This window comes from Cupressus sempervirens, chromosome 6 (assembly GCF_028749045.1).
Source record: "Cupressus sempervirens isolate cs-2001-9-10 chromosome 6, ASM2874904v1, whole genome shotgun sequence".
NCBI lineage: Eukaryota > Viridiplantae > Streptophyta > Pinopsida > Cupressales > Cupressaceae > Cupressus > Cupressus sempervirens.
Genome location: NC_143123.1, coordinates 671,404,393 through 671,419,568, shown reverse-complemented (window position 1 = coordinate 671,419,568; position 15,176 = coordinate 671,404,393). Strand labels below are relative to the sequence as shown.

The 15,176-nt window shown below is 30.8% G+C and overlaps 1 pseudogene; it reads left to right on the top strand.

Annotated features, from left to right (window-relative positions):
* Positions 1–1,653: 1,653 nt before the first annotated feature.
* LOC149553973 (uncharacterized) lies at positions 1,654–2,133 on the top strand (annotated as a pseudogene).
* The last annotated feature ends 13,043 nt before the right edge of the window (positions 2,134–15,176 follow it).

Sequence of the window (15,176 nt, the reverse complement as noted above, 5' to 3'; positions counted from 1 at the left end):
TTTATTTTTTTTCATAAAATTGTCCTTGATTTTACCCAATGGATTTGAATAAAGTAGTGTAAAAATGATTTCAATATAATTAAGGCTGAATTTTAGAGGCCCCAGTCAAAATTTCCATAGTAAACCTCATGGGAAAGAGCTCTGGCACTATGGACCTATGTTCATTTTGAGCTATGTTAGAGAATTTGATATTTTTCAATGGGTTTGGCACAAGACTAATGCCAATCTTGAGGTAAATATACTTTTAAAAGTTTACAGTAAATCCAACAGTAAAAGTCTACAGTAAATCCAACAATACCTTAAAAGTTCATTTGAAATGATGATTATTTTCTTGCATTGCTCAAGAAAAGCATTGATGACATTAAGATGGTGCATTGTTCATTAAAAAGATGCTCTTTCTTCCAACTTTTTTAATTGAACTTTCCACTCATTTATGACAACATTTTGTTGGTTCTATGAAATAATTCAAAACTATTAATCTAAGTGATGGGAAGTTATACAACCATCTCAAAGGTGCCTAAGCAATGGGTTAATTAGAAGATTTTTTCCAACTTTTTTCTCTAAATTGTCCACTCATTTAAGTCCCCATAGATACTCATAGGTACACATTTAGTTTATACTATAAAATTCTCTTAAATAAATATTATATTTCAAGAAATATCTTTCATATGATTAAATAGCAAGGATAGTTCAACAAATTAGGCTAGGGTGGTCTACTCTGCACAAATATTTTACTATATTTATATATGGTCTAGATAAATAAAAGTGAGAAAGAAAAATTTGAAAAAATCTCATTATTTTAAATAATTCATTAGCATTGGGATTCAATGATTGAATGATTTTAATGTGTGAAAAATATTTACAATTTCAAGAATTGTAGTCAATGGATGTAAAAGTAAAACTCTATAACTATTCAACTTTTTCTACTAGCCCATATTTGGCTAGAAGCCACTAAAGCATGAAGAGAAAATGAATTAGTTTGGGCCAAAAAAATATGGTAATGGTCAATGTAGCTTTTATGGGAACCATTATATTAGACTATTAGATTATCGTAGCCTCTAGTGTAGAAAAGCTTCGACATGAAAAAATTCAAGTTGTTGTAGATTACTCAGACTCAAGGTCTACTTATTTTTACTACCATAGTGAATCAAGTTCCCAACCACTTGAAGAATAAGTTATAGTAGAAATATTGAGATAGGATATTCAAGAATCTCTTATATTGAAATGGCTAGGAACATTGTTGGGGCAGCTCAGAAGGAAATACTAGTGCATCTAGGAATGATTCATCATGAAGTATACTAGGAGACTTCCTTGAATAAATTGGAATATAAAAGTGATGATTATGGATAAGTCATCTTTGAGTTGAATGGTGATGATAATTTTTTTTAAAGTCTTGCAGTCATAAATCCTATGATTATTTTCATTGGGATGGATGATCTGCTAATCTATGGAGAGAAGGAAAGAGTTGCATTAAAAAATCAGAACAATGTTTTCTCTTACAATGGTAGTGATGTCAATGACAAGTATGATTATGAATAGGAATTGTGTTTTATCGGTTATGAAGGATATGACTTAGACCATTCTAAAACTCCAAAATATTGGGAAAAATTAGACACCGTAATTATATTTTATCCATCACACTTTGTAAAAAAAATGGTCAAGGAAGTTTCTATTAACTATTTTGAAAAGATGGATAGACCCTATAATGACATTACTGTAATCAAACTTCTAAGGCCTACTCTAATAGAAAAATAATCATATTTAAAAAGGTTTTTAAATGGTAAATAATACTCGAGTGAAGATAACATCTATATAGACAAAAATAATGAGTTCACTAATGGAAATGGAGAGCCAATTGCACATTCTAACAAAGGAGAAGAAAAAATACAACTAGAAAATCAAAGCATTCATAAATTGGAAGAAATGTCAGACTTAGGATGTGATGATATTGCCAATAGTGGTATGAATGTTGATGATCATGATTTATTATTTATGATAGCACCTAAAGATGAAGAATCTTGGACTATAGGACCAAAATGTGATAGTGACTCAATTAATTCATCAATATACAAGCTTGATTTTCTTAGTATTCAACTTATATCTAATTATGGTCATCATTCTAGTATTATTTAGCAAGCCAAAACCCCAACCTAAAACAAACTAACTCCAACAATGAAATAAACTCATTCCAACAATAGTTTGAGAAATTAACTTCTAGCTTACTACGGAGTGAAAATCACACCCTCATCAAGGATCTAGTGAACAAAAAGGATACAATACATTTCTAGAAAACACAAAGACCCTCATGTTTGTTTTTGTTGCTAGCCAAATAATATGAAGTAGATACAAAGATGATATGATTTATGGCTAGTTTAATAAGGAGAAAACCATGGAAGTGTATTTGTTCAAACTTAAAAGTAAAGCATATGTAAGGTATTTTAAAAATAAATTCAAGCATAAATCACACAGGATACAATAAGTTGTGGCAGCCTGCAATATAGGCTTGAAATTCTCAAGATTAAGGTAAAAAATGTATCAGTTCACCCAAAGGATGAAATTTGAAGGGTTTTCCACCATATAAAGTCCCAAATAGGAAAGAGTATATATAGAAAGAGAGACATGATTTTGGAAAATGAATTGGAGTTCATGCAAAATTTATAGAGAAGAAACATAACACTTTTCATGGTATTATAACAACATATCTCTATCTTATCTTTGCATACAAAAAAGAAGCTTGAAGTACCTATAGATGTTATGTCTTGCGAGATATTCTTCAGAATAAACTATTATATTCAAGGTCTCAAATTGGTTTTTTTTTTTTTTTTACAACTTTGAGGTACAAGAATGGATACCTAGAAAGTTGGCTCATCACACAAATTGGCTAGATACCATAGTGCCTATCAAAATGGAAGGAAGTGACCAAAGGGATCAATTTTTTTTATTTAAAGGAAGTGGTAGATGAAATAGGTGGGTTGTAACACTCATTTTTTCATTTAAAAAAAAAATACAATTAAAATAATTTAAGGTCAAGGTTTAAAAGGTAAAATACAAATATATTGCACCCAATGTTTTTAATTTTATTTTAATGCCTATCAAGCTGACTAAATGATAATAAGGGAACTATTTATAATTTATTAATTAAAAAAACTTATATGGTAATTGATTTGCTATTTTTTTATTGAGTTGTAATTTAAATTTAATCAAAATTAGAATATAAATAGGAATCTTGTTCAATGTATTACCATTTCATCCACCTTAATTATAATTATTAATTATTTAATTAAATAAATTATATATTTTAATCAATTAGGACACATTTTAAATTATTACACTTCAAATTTTAATAGTGAATTTCAACCTAATTGTCAATTAGATAGTTTGAATATCCTAATTAAATATTATTTATTGTGAACCATACTATATATTCTATTACTTCTCATGAGAGATGGGTTTGTGTACACCAATAATCATGAAACATTAGTCAATGAGATGATCAACTCATAAAACTACACAATTGAATCATGATAGAAATAAAACAAATGAAATAATATAGATAACTAGTTCTCCTATTTATTATTTATTATTTTAATTCATTTTTATTCTTATTATATCTAAATGGTGTTTATCAATATTATATATTAAAATCACATGAAATTCAATTTTTTGGTATTAGTGAGGTGTAGATGGATTTATCATGCAATAATCTTATTAGTGAAAATCATTTCTAGTGAAATAAAATTTCTAATTTATATATTTGTTTATGATTATTTTATCAAATGTTATTATAAATGATTAGTAATATTTTATTCATTCATTTTTTTTTAAGTAATTGATTATTTGTGACTAACTATTTAGTCATTTATTCAGTAGTTTTTGTTTACACGACTGATTATTAGTGACTAGTTTTTCAGTCATCTATTTAGTCATTTATTTGATAGTTTATTTAATCACTTTCATTTGGATGATCTTGTGATTGTATTTGATGACTTAGTCACTTATTGAATCATCAATTGTTGTAAATTTCAAAGAAATAGTAGAATGCGATTGGTTTTGGTCATGTGACTAAATATTTTAGTGGTGTGTCTAAAAGTTTTAGTTATTTAGTCACATATTTGTCAAAATCTACTAGTGATAGAAGCAAATGAAAAGTTGAGAATAAGATTGTAGAGAAAATCTCAACAACCATTGTTAAGAAAAAGTTTGAATTATAGGGATATGTACAAAATAATGATGAGCTTATTCAAAAGGTACAACATTTTGTGTGATGTGACAAGATTCATAAGTGATCTTCAAGAAAACATCCAATGAATTCAAGCTAACATGCAATAAAAAGAAACATCATTTCATAATCAGTTGAATCAAACTCAAGACATTACAATAATCTATTATGTTCTCAAGGAAAATTGGCCAAGCTATAGATAGCTAATAGAAGCATGAGGTAAAAATTGATCTCTATCCAATCTATGATGATACCTCATTTGGAGGTTATATAATGTGAATTTATGTCAACACATGATCTTATTCAAGAATATCACAATCTTTCAATGGTTGATATTTTGATTGAATTTTCAGCTAGATTGGAGTTGTAGAATGACATTTTGGAATCAACCATAACCACTTGGGATCATGTACTTACTACAATTAACAAAGTTCAAAAACCATTCATTGAAATACAATTTTATCCCATCCATTCTATTAGAAATAGGGATTACAAAGATGGGAGATCAATAATCTACAAACTTTAGTCACCAACTAGATATTATTTCTTAATTTAAACCATGCATAAAAAAACAATGAATTAATTCTAAATAGTAGCAGTAACAATGCACAAGGATAACTCATGAAACCATATTTTGTTAACTAGGGAAACTCTGGCCAAGGGAAAACCTTGATGGGGATGATACCCACTAAATGATACACTAATATATAAGCTCCTTGTTAGAGGATGGACCCTATTAGGAGTCAATGAGAAAATTCAGTATAAGGAGTCCTTGTTAGGATACTTTGAATCCTTATTAGGAGATTCCAACCCTATTAGGAGTTATAGTATAATAGATGCAAGATGAGCCCACTAACCAAACATGCATTTCCAATTACCAGAAGAGCTCACTGCTCAAACAAGTAATTAGAATTTTGGAATAAGTACTATTTCTTCTTCCTTGACTGATCTCTAATCTTTAGCTTCATTTTGGATCACAAAACAGCTCATATAAAACTTTGCATTTATCAATTTCACAAAAAATTTTGTATGTAGTCAGAATTACAAGATAACACTTGTAATCACAATAGCACAAGGCATGTTTCTTATCGCAAAATGTCCCTTGCATAAATAACATTCCTTTACAAAAATTTCTAGTAGGTCAACTAAGAACACAATTCACTTTTCCAACTTAGATTAAACATCTAGGATGTTAGCCCGAATTGGACAAGTGATTATCTTGAAAACAAAATAATTCTTTCCTTCAACTCTGCTATCTTGTTTCACTTCAGACATGATTATCTCTATTCCATATAGTCTTTACTAACTTATGAGGTTATACATGTCATCACCAACATGTATACTATCTCCATCTAACTTTGCTAGTCATAATATGATGTCATCAACAAGTTATAAACAAAATAATACACTATTATAAACCAAATTCTATACTTAGACAATTTTCTAATTACCAAACACTAAGTATCTTTATTTTTGAGGTTTCCTATGAGAATGTACATCATGTGTTTCCATAAATGACAAAAATTACATATCACTATTAGCTAATTGTCAACAATATCCCCCTTTGGCATTGATGGCAACAAAAAAGGGAAAATTGGCTAAGTGATGAAAACTTAATACAATAGAAATAAATAACACCTTACATTACATCTATTATAATTTGTCCAAAATTACATAAGCTACCCCTTACAATATACTTTACAATATTCTACAACTACTCCCAAATATACTCTAATTTTTTTTGTAACTTCTCTCCCTTTGACATTAATGAAAAAGGTCAAAATGTTGAGAATCTATCCAAAATACTATCCAAAAATGTTGTCCTTCCTTATGCTAATATGATCTTCATGCAATCATCAAACTTTTCCTTAAGATTGTCCATACCTTTAGTCCATCTTTCCTTGGTAGATTCAACTAAGGTGACAATTTCACATAAAGAATATAATGAAATCTCAACTGCATTAAGATCTAAATACAAAAAATTAGAATATGTGTCCTTGGCCTTGACACATTCTTCCAACTATTTCTCAAAAAAAGATATTTTGAGAGTAATAGATTCTTTGAAATCTAATATTCTCTTCAAAAATTGTTCCTTCTAAAGTTCCAATTTCCTGATATCATTTTTGATACTAGCCAGTTGTCCTTCAAAATCATCAACTTTGCCAAATGGATGTTGGATCTGGGTTGATAAAGCCTCTAGCTCACTCATCTTTCCTTCTATTTGAATACCAGTGTCTTTAGTTAGTTTGTATGATAAGGTACACTTGACATACAAAGTTTTCCCATCCTGTTTGCATTTTTTAAGTTCCTTGATACAAGTATCAAGATTAACCAAATCATTCTTGATGTTTTGATAGATGGTGCTAAAGAAATTAGCATCATGAGAAACCTATACCTTTGCTTATGCAACATTTAACAAATTAGTAAACTTTTCATCAAATGATTTTAGCATAGCTTGTGCCCTATGTTCAGGATCTAATTTAGTGTGCTACACTAGCAAGGTACTATATAGTCTATCTATAACTTCCATTAAAGTTTTCTATAAGCTTTTCACTATTATATTCTTATGTATAAGCTTGGATAGGGATGAGATTAAATCTCTTTAATCATAATCATCAATAGCTAAACTGATAAGAGAGAGTGGAGTGGATGAACTAGATGGTTTAGTATCATCCTCTCTTTGTTTCATAATTGCGTATTTCACTTTTCTCTCTTCTTCAAGTCTTCCTTTTCTCTTTCCTCTCTTTCCTTTTCTCTCTTTTCTTCCAATCTCTTCTTCTCATCTTCCTCAATTTTCTTTCTCATTTCTTCTTCTACAACTCTCCTCTTTTCTTCCTCTGTATCACTAGACTCAACAATTGTCAACAATGTTTTCTATCTTTTGCCTAGTCTAGTGGCTTGTTGTTTACCCTCTTTTCTTTAGTAGTCATTGCTTCCACCAATCTTTTAGATTTTCTCTTAGGTTCACTAGGATGAATATCTAACACTGCTACATATGGAATGCTCTATTCCAAAGATGTCTGTACAATAGATACTGACAAAGGTTGAAAATTTAGTATTCCTTACTTCATTGTTTTCCTTATAGCCTTAGACTCACTTTTTTTTATTCTGGCCTCTTATAGTGCTTTCTTCATTATAGATTCTATCTTTTTGTGTCATGCATTCTCAAGGTTGCTTGATGAGCTAACTGTTTGATCTGATCATATGTACCAAATTTGTTTTCTACTTTTTCTTTATCTAAATTCAAAAATAAATCAATATAAACAAACTTCTATATCATCATTTAATTCATAACCCAAGGGATCAAACTAATGTCAGTGAGTGGTGATACTATGAAAATTGATCAAACTAATGTTACTATTAACATTGATGATATGAATCCATTTTGAGGTTCCAAACTAATGAACCCAACATCAGGGATATTGAGGAAAAATTGAGATCGATTGATGAAGAAAAGAAACTACTTGAAGAAGAGAAAAGCAAAATAGAAGAAGCAAAGAAAAAATTGCTTGAGCAAGAAAACAAAAGAAAGAAAGAGGAAGAAAAGAGGAGACTTGTAGAAGAAGAAATGAGAAAGAAAACTAAGGAAGATGAGAAGAAGAGATTGGAAGAAAAGAGAGAAAAATGAAAGAGAGTAAAGAGAAAAGAAAGAAGAAGAAGATAGAAAAGTGAAAGAAGAAGCTAATAAACAAAGAGAGGGTGGACCCTATTAGGAGTCAATGAGAAAATTCAATATAAGGAGTCCCTGTTAGGAGTCAATGAGAAAAATTAGTATAAGGAGTCCCTATTAGGAGACTTTGAATCCTTATTAGGAGATTCACACTATATTAGGAGTTGTAGTACAGTAGATACAAGATGAGCCCACTACCAAAACATGCACTTCAAATTACAAGAAGAGCTCATTGCTCAAACAAGTAATTAGACTTCTAGAATAAGTATTGTGTCTTCCTCCTTGATTGATCTATGATCTTTAGCTCTATCATGGATCACAAAATAGCTTATATAAAACTTTACATATATCACTTTCACAAAAAGTTTGCATGTAGTCACAATTTTAAGATAGCACTTGTAATCACACTAGCACAACACATGCTTCTTATCACAAAATGTCTCTTACATAAATACCATGCCTTTAGACAAATTTCTTCTAGGTTACTGATTATTTTTAGTATAAGCAGAGCCTAATGATTGTCAAGAAGTTTGAGGACATTAAAGACAAGTTAAAAAGAAGGTGCTACACAGTAGAGACTAAGCAACAATAGCAAGTATAGTGAATGTTGAGTATCAGAGACAATAAGTCCCAAGAAATGTAGAATTGGCATTCAAATCAGGAATGATGCAAACTTTGAGGCAAACCTTTTTGGTCCAGTATGGACAAGACATTTAATATTTGTAGAGGTTGTTACAGAGACTATTATGCATTTTATGAAGTGGATGACAAATGTAATGCCCCACCAAGGGATCCAAAAGAATTAACCTAAAATTTTACTAAGTTTGCCAAAGAAATTTTATTTTTTTTAACATGAAAGATGAACCATTTATATCAAACACATAGTAGCAGAAGTAATAACATACATACCAAAAACCATTCATAACAAGTTACATTCCTAAAGGATCCCAAGACGTTGAGTCACATTTAATCTAACTAATACTAAGTCTACCCACTACCACATCCACATGAAAGAATAAATATAAAGTCCAATGTCCATATTACACATTTGTTCTGAATGCCTCTTGGAAATTAAATTCAGAATGCTCAATCATCCACTGTACATGACACAGGGTTCAAAAGGCTTAAAAGAATATACATGTGTGAAAATGAAGTACATCAATCTATTTTAATACATGATGCAAGTGAAATAAAGTAAATGAAACCAAATTCCATGCATGATACATCATCATAGAAGATATAAACATCCATCGTAAAAGATAGCCGTAAATCATAAACACAACACATAATTATCTAAATGTACGATTCCTCCCAACTGTAAATAGCATTAGCCATGGTGTCTTAGGAAGATCTCAAATGGTAAGAGTGAAAAAGCCCTACCACTTGAATGCATGGGACCTAAATGGCCCACTCCCACCGTACTGGGAGATAGTCTCAAGTCCCAAATAGGATATCAAATCACACAACACAAGATAAAACATCACATAACACGAGTACCCTCTAAGTTCAAGAAATCCTAAAAGTATGCTAACTCAAAGGTTCCATCTTACAGATCAACATCTAGTTCCCAAAGGCACAACAAAGACATGTAGGAAACCTACTATGTAAGTGAGAAAGTGTCATCGCATGGATCATGCTAGAGTTACCCTAGTAGTCTCACAATAGACCCCGGTCCCCTAGTGATCCCTATGCGGCCACTAGTATCCTCTCATACTGACAAGGCATACTATGGAAGGCAAGGTCGCAACCAAGCATTCTCTCTACTCCCATCCAAGTCTGTACTAGCACTCGAGGCATGGGTGAGAACATACAATTATCTTATTAGGTTCATTTTAATCCCCATTTAGTGTAAATTTTTTCACTTATTAAATAACTTACAATGAGTTACCTTGGCATCAACTTAGGGCCTCGACCCCCATTGCAAGCCACTTCCCGACACTACAAGTAGATAACCTACCCTAGGCTCATGGAATCATAAATCACAAAATCACCTCAGTCTTAAACAAGTGACGAGAAAAATACCAAAATATAATCCACAATAAGAACATCAAATCTCCATGAGCAACTTAAAAGCATCCATTGATAATCATGACCACAACAATTCTCTATTGGCAACTAAAGGTATCAATGATAATCACAATATCCATCAGTCCTCATCAAGCAATCATATAGTATTCCAAAATAAATCTCAATATCCATATCAATGATAAATCACAACATCTGTCGGTTCTCAACAAGCAACTATAAAGAATCTCAAAATAAAATAATACTGATCGAAGACTACAAAATGGTTGAGTCAAAACTTGTCACAACATGACAACATCAAGAATAAATCAACACTTTAGTCCCATCATGGCAATTGGAAAATAATCTGAGTATGATTGATCGATGACTCAAAAATGGTTAAGTCAAGTGTCTCATACACATAAATCTTAGCTTCGAACAATAAATGAAAATATCTCATAGAGCACACCATCATATTACCATGGTTGGGTTTTAAAAAGAATTGAGACCAAATAACATCAACATGCCATCACATTTGCATAACTCCCAAGCCTTCAGTAGACGTCCTAACTGGTCAACACTCTAGGACCACCCAAACCCCAAACATGGATAGCATAAAGAACAAGATACAAACACATATTTTTGTTTTCTTTCACAATCACATGGTTAAGCCAAATATTAGGTTTTAGTTTTCATTTTCAAGTACATTTCAAGTGTATAAGATTCTTTATTTAATCTACAACTCAACCCATTTATTTTTTTGAATAAAACATAGAATTATCCCTCAATTATTTTAAAAAAATTCTCTAAAATAATCATAAGATAATTATTTACTTATTTAAATCATTGAACTAGTTCCCATTGACTTTTAGATAAAATCGTTCACATTATTCAAAATATTAGAATAATACTTATCAACTTTCAAATAATTAGTTTACAATTTCCTTAAAACACATTAAGGACAATCATTTATTTAAAATAATCTTCGTTGATTTTAAGTAAAATCAATCTCATTAATAATTCAATTATTTAATTCCACTTATTAATATTTCTTTGGTTTTAATTTTCCCTCATTTAAAAATCCATTTACTTAAATTGACTAATAATTAATTACACTCTTTCTACTATTAACTAATCTTAATTAAATTAAATTAAATTAGATTAGTTAATAAATCTTATAAAACTAATGCATAATAATAAGATTCTATTTTAATTCAAACCCAAACCCAAATCAATTTCCAAATCATGACTCTACTAAGGGAAGATTGCAATAATATTTTTAATTCCCATAATTGGATGAAACAATATGCATGCCCGAATTACAAAATTAAAGATTCATTCATAGAGAATTATTTAGACACATATAATAGACATGATGAAGACAAGAAGATAAAGAGCATAATAAAATATGAAAAATAATCATGACTGCCTACCTCAACACTGATGCTAATTCACTATGCCTTAGAAAATTGTAGAGAAGCTCCTCCTCTTAGAACCTTCTCCTTTTCGTAAATTCCTTCCTTCTCCAACATTCACAATTCTTCCATGAACCGAAACCCCCCCAAGTGACTAGGAGAGCTTGTAGAAGCATATGAGGATGTCCATACACACTAGGAGAGCCTCTATATAAAGGCCTCTAAGATGCATCTAGAATGTGTCTAGAAGGAACTAGGAGATAAGCATGACAACTAAGAACATAACTTCCACAATAAGAAGATAAACATGATGAGGTGTCTAGGATGTTGTAGACACCATGTGATCAAATAATGTGCCAACTCCCAAGTGTAGACAACGTGTGTATACTTAGAGTGCAAACTCCTATGTTGTCAACATGACAACTCCCAAGAGCAAGCATACACCTATGTGAATAAATATTAAAATAATACACATTAATTTATTAATTTTAAATCTCATGCACCCACTTTATTAAATCCACTTGTTTTATCTTAATATATTTTAATCACATGCATGCATCATGTGATCTAGAATCTTTTAATAATTTTAATATCTTTTCCACTTTTAAATTTATTTTTGAAACTTAATTGATCAAATATTTACTAACTTAAATAATATTATTATTTAGCATTTATTTAAAAATGAACTCTAAATATATTATTATTAAATAAAATAAATATTACCATGTTCCAAATTTAAACTTATAACTTTTATCTTCAAATTTAATTATTTTTATTTAATTAATTTCACAATTAATTAAATAAAATTAAATATTAAAATATCATATGAATTTTCTATTTAATTAAATCTTTTAATTAGACTTAATTAGTAGAAAATACCCCAAATACTCATAAAGTAAAATACAAAAACCCATCATAGCAAAATGCATACAAAATCAAACTAAGGGGTTAATATCACGAATTACATCATTTGACGCATTCAGAGGGTACTCAACTCAGATACGTGTCCTAATTTTCAATTAGGAAAAATGGCTTAAAGGTTTAGGATTTGGACTTGAGAATTTATCTCCCCTCTCTTACCATTGAGATAATGCAATAGGGTATGCTCATCCTTGCAATTCAAGAAAGTTGATACTCGGTACCTACAACCTACATAAAATCCATGCATGTACATACACAATATATACTAAGCTAAATAAGCAATGGCAAGAAGTGGTGCATTGTGTAGATCTCGACTAGCAGGTGACTACAACTCCCTTCCTTAACCACATCAGAAATGCCATACATAAAGAAAACAAACATGCACACCATACACATGCAAGTATGGGGTAAGTATCTGTAAGAAAACACATATGATAATAAATCATCTAAGTAATTATCATCAACAACTACAAACACTGAAATAATCATCATACATACATGAACTATAAAGTACCAAGTAATCTCATCATATAATAAACTCAATGTAAAAACAATATTGGATAATCTCAAAACAATGCCACTATTAATCATGAACATAAAACTAGCCCTAAAAGAGTTTGACAATGATAAAAAAAATGCAACCTAGGGGTAGGCACTACATCCACCCCCCCTAGAATTAGGCTTACTCTTGGAAGCTTGCATGAATGATAATACTAAAGAACTCACTGTACGAGTCCCATTGAACCCTTTCCCCCTGTAGGAGGATATGATTCTACTGAGGACATTACAACACACTTAGAGCAATATGATTCTAGTTTAATAGTGAACTGAAAACCATATTGTTCCAAAATTCATTCTTTTAACAAATATTTAAATAGATTCCCTAAACACTCCAAACAAAGGATCAACATAATGCTCGAAAAGATGATCAAAGGCATACTACCTTAAAGCATAGATAAAAGATACATGTTTTATAACTAGAATAAGTTTCAATTTTTAGTTTTTCCCATGTTTAAGTTTTAGTATAATTTTAGGTTTGAAACCTAAGTGTTGAAGTATGAAAAATATGCAAGTTATAGTTTAAGTTTCAGTTCAACTAATTTCAAGTTTTAGTTTGAAAGAGATACACATGATAGTTTAGAGTTTTCTTTTTGTTCAACTAGTTAACACTAGTGGCATTCAAATATACCCAAAGCTCCCAATCTTGAAACTCAAGCTCTAATACCAAATGTAACTCCCTTCCAAGGGATCCAAAAGAATTAACCTAAAATTTTACTAAGTTTGCCAAACAATTTTTTCTTTTTTTTTTTAACATGAAAGATAAATCATTTATATCAAACACATAGTAGCAGAAGTAATAACATATATACAAAAAAACATTCATAACAAGTTGCATTCCTTAAGGATCTTAAGATGTTGAGTCACATTTAATCTAACTAGTACTAAGTCTAATCACTACCCATCCACATGAAATAATAAATAGAAAGTCCAATGTCCATATTACACATTTGTTCCGAATGCCTCTTAGCAATTAAATTTGGAATGCTCAATCATCCACTGTACATGACACAGGGTTTGAAAGGCTTAAAAGAATATACATGTGAGAAAATGAAGTACACCATCCTATTCTAATACATCATCATAGAATATATAAACATCTATTGTAAAAGATAGCCATAAATCATAAACACCACACATAATTATCTAAATACATGATTCCTCCCAACTGTAAATAGGATTAGCCATAGTGTCTCAAACAAATCTCAAATGGTAAGAGTGAAAAAGCACTACCACCCGACCACATGGGACCTAAATGGCCCACTCCCACCACGCTGGGGAGATAGTCTCAAGTCACAAATAGGATATCAAATCACATAAAACAAGTACCCTCTAATTTCAAGAAATCCTAAAAGTATGCTAACTCAAAGGTTCCATCTTATACATTGACATCTAGTTCCCAGAGGTACAACAAAGACATGTAGGAAACTTACTATGTAAGCGAGAAAGTGTCATCGCATGAATCACACTAGAGTTACCCTAGTAGTCTTTCAATAGACCCTAGCCCCCTAGTTATCCCTATGCAACCACTAGTATCCTCTCATATTGATGAGGCATACTACGGAATGCAAGGTCACAACCAAGCATTCTCTCTACTCTCATCCTAGTCTATACTAGCACTCGAGGCATGGGTGAGAACATACAATTATATTATTAGGTTCATTTTAATTACCATTTAGTGTAAATATTTTCACTTATTAAATAACTTACAATGGGTTACCCTGGCAGCCACTTAGGGCCCCAGCCCTCATTGCAAGCCACTTCTCGACACTACAAGTAGATAACCTACCCTAGGCTCATGGAATCATAAATCACAAAATCACCTCAGTCTTATACAAACGACTAGAAAAATACCAAAAGATAATCCACAATAAGAACATCAAATCTCCATGAGCAACTTAAAAGCATCCATTGATAATCATGACTACAATAGTTCTCTATTGGTAACTGAAGGTATCAATGATAATCACAATATCCATCGGTCCTCATCGAGCAACCGTATAGTATTCCAAAATAAATCTCAATATCCATATCAATGATAAATCACAAAATCCATCGGTTCTCAACAAGCAACCGTAAGGAATCTCAAAATAAATCAATATATCCATTGGTTCTCAACAAGCAACCAAAAAGGCATCTCAAAGAAAATAATACTGATCGAAGACTCCAAAATGGTCAAGTCAAAACTTGTCACAACATGACAACATTAAGAATAAATCAACACTTCAGTCCCATCATGGTGACTAGAAATTAATCCAAGTATTATTGATCGGTGACTCAAAAATAGTTAAGTCAAGTGTCTCATACACATAAATCTTATCTTCGAACAATAAATACAAACATCTCATAGAGCACACCATCAGATTACTATGGTTGGGTTTTAAAAAGA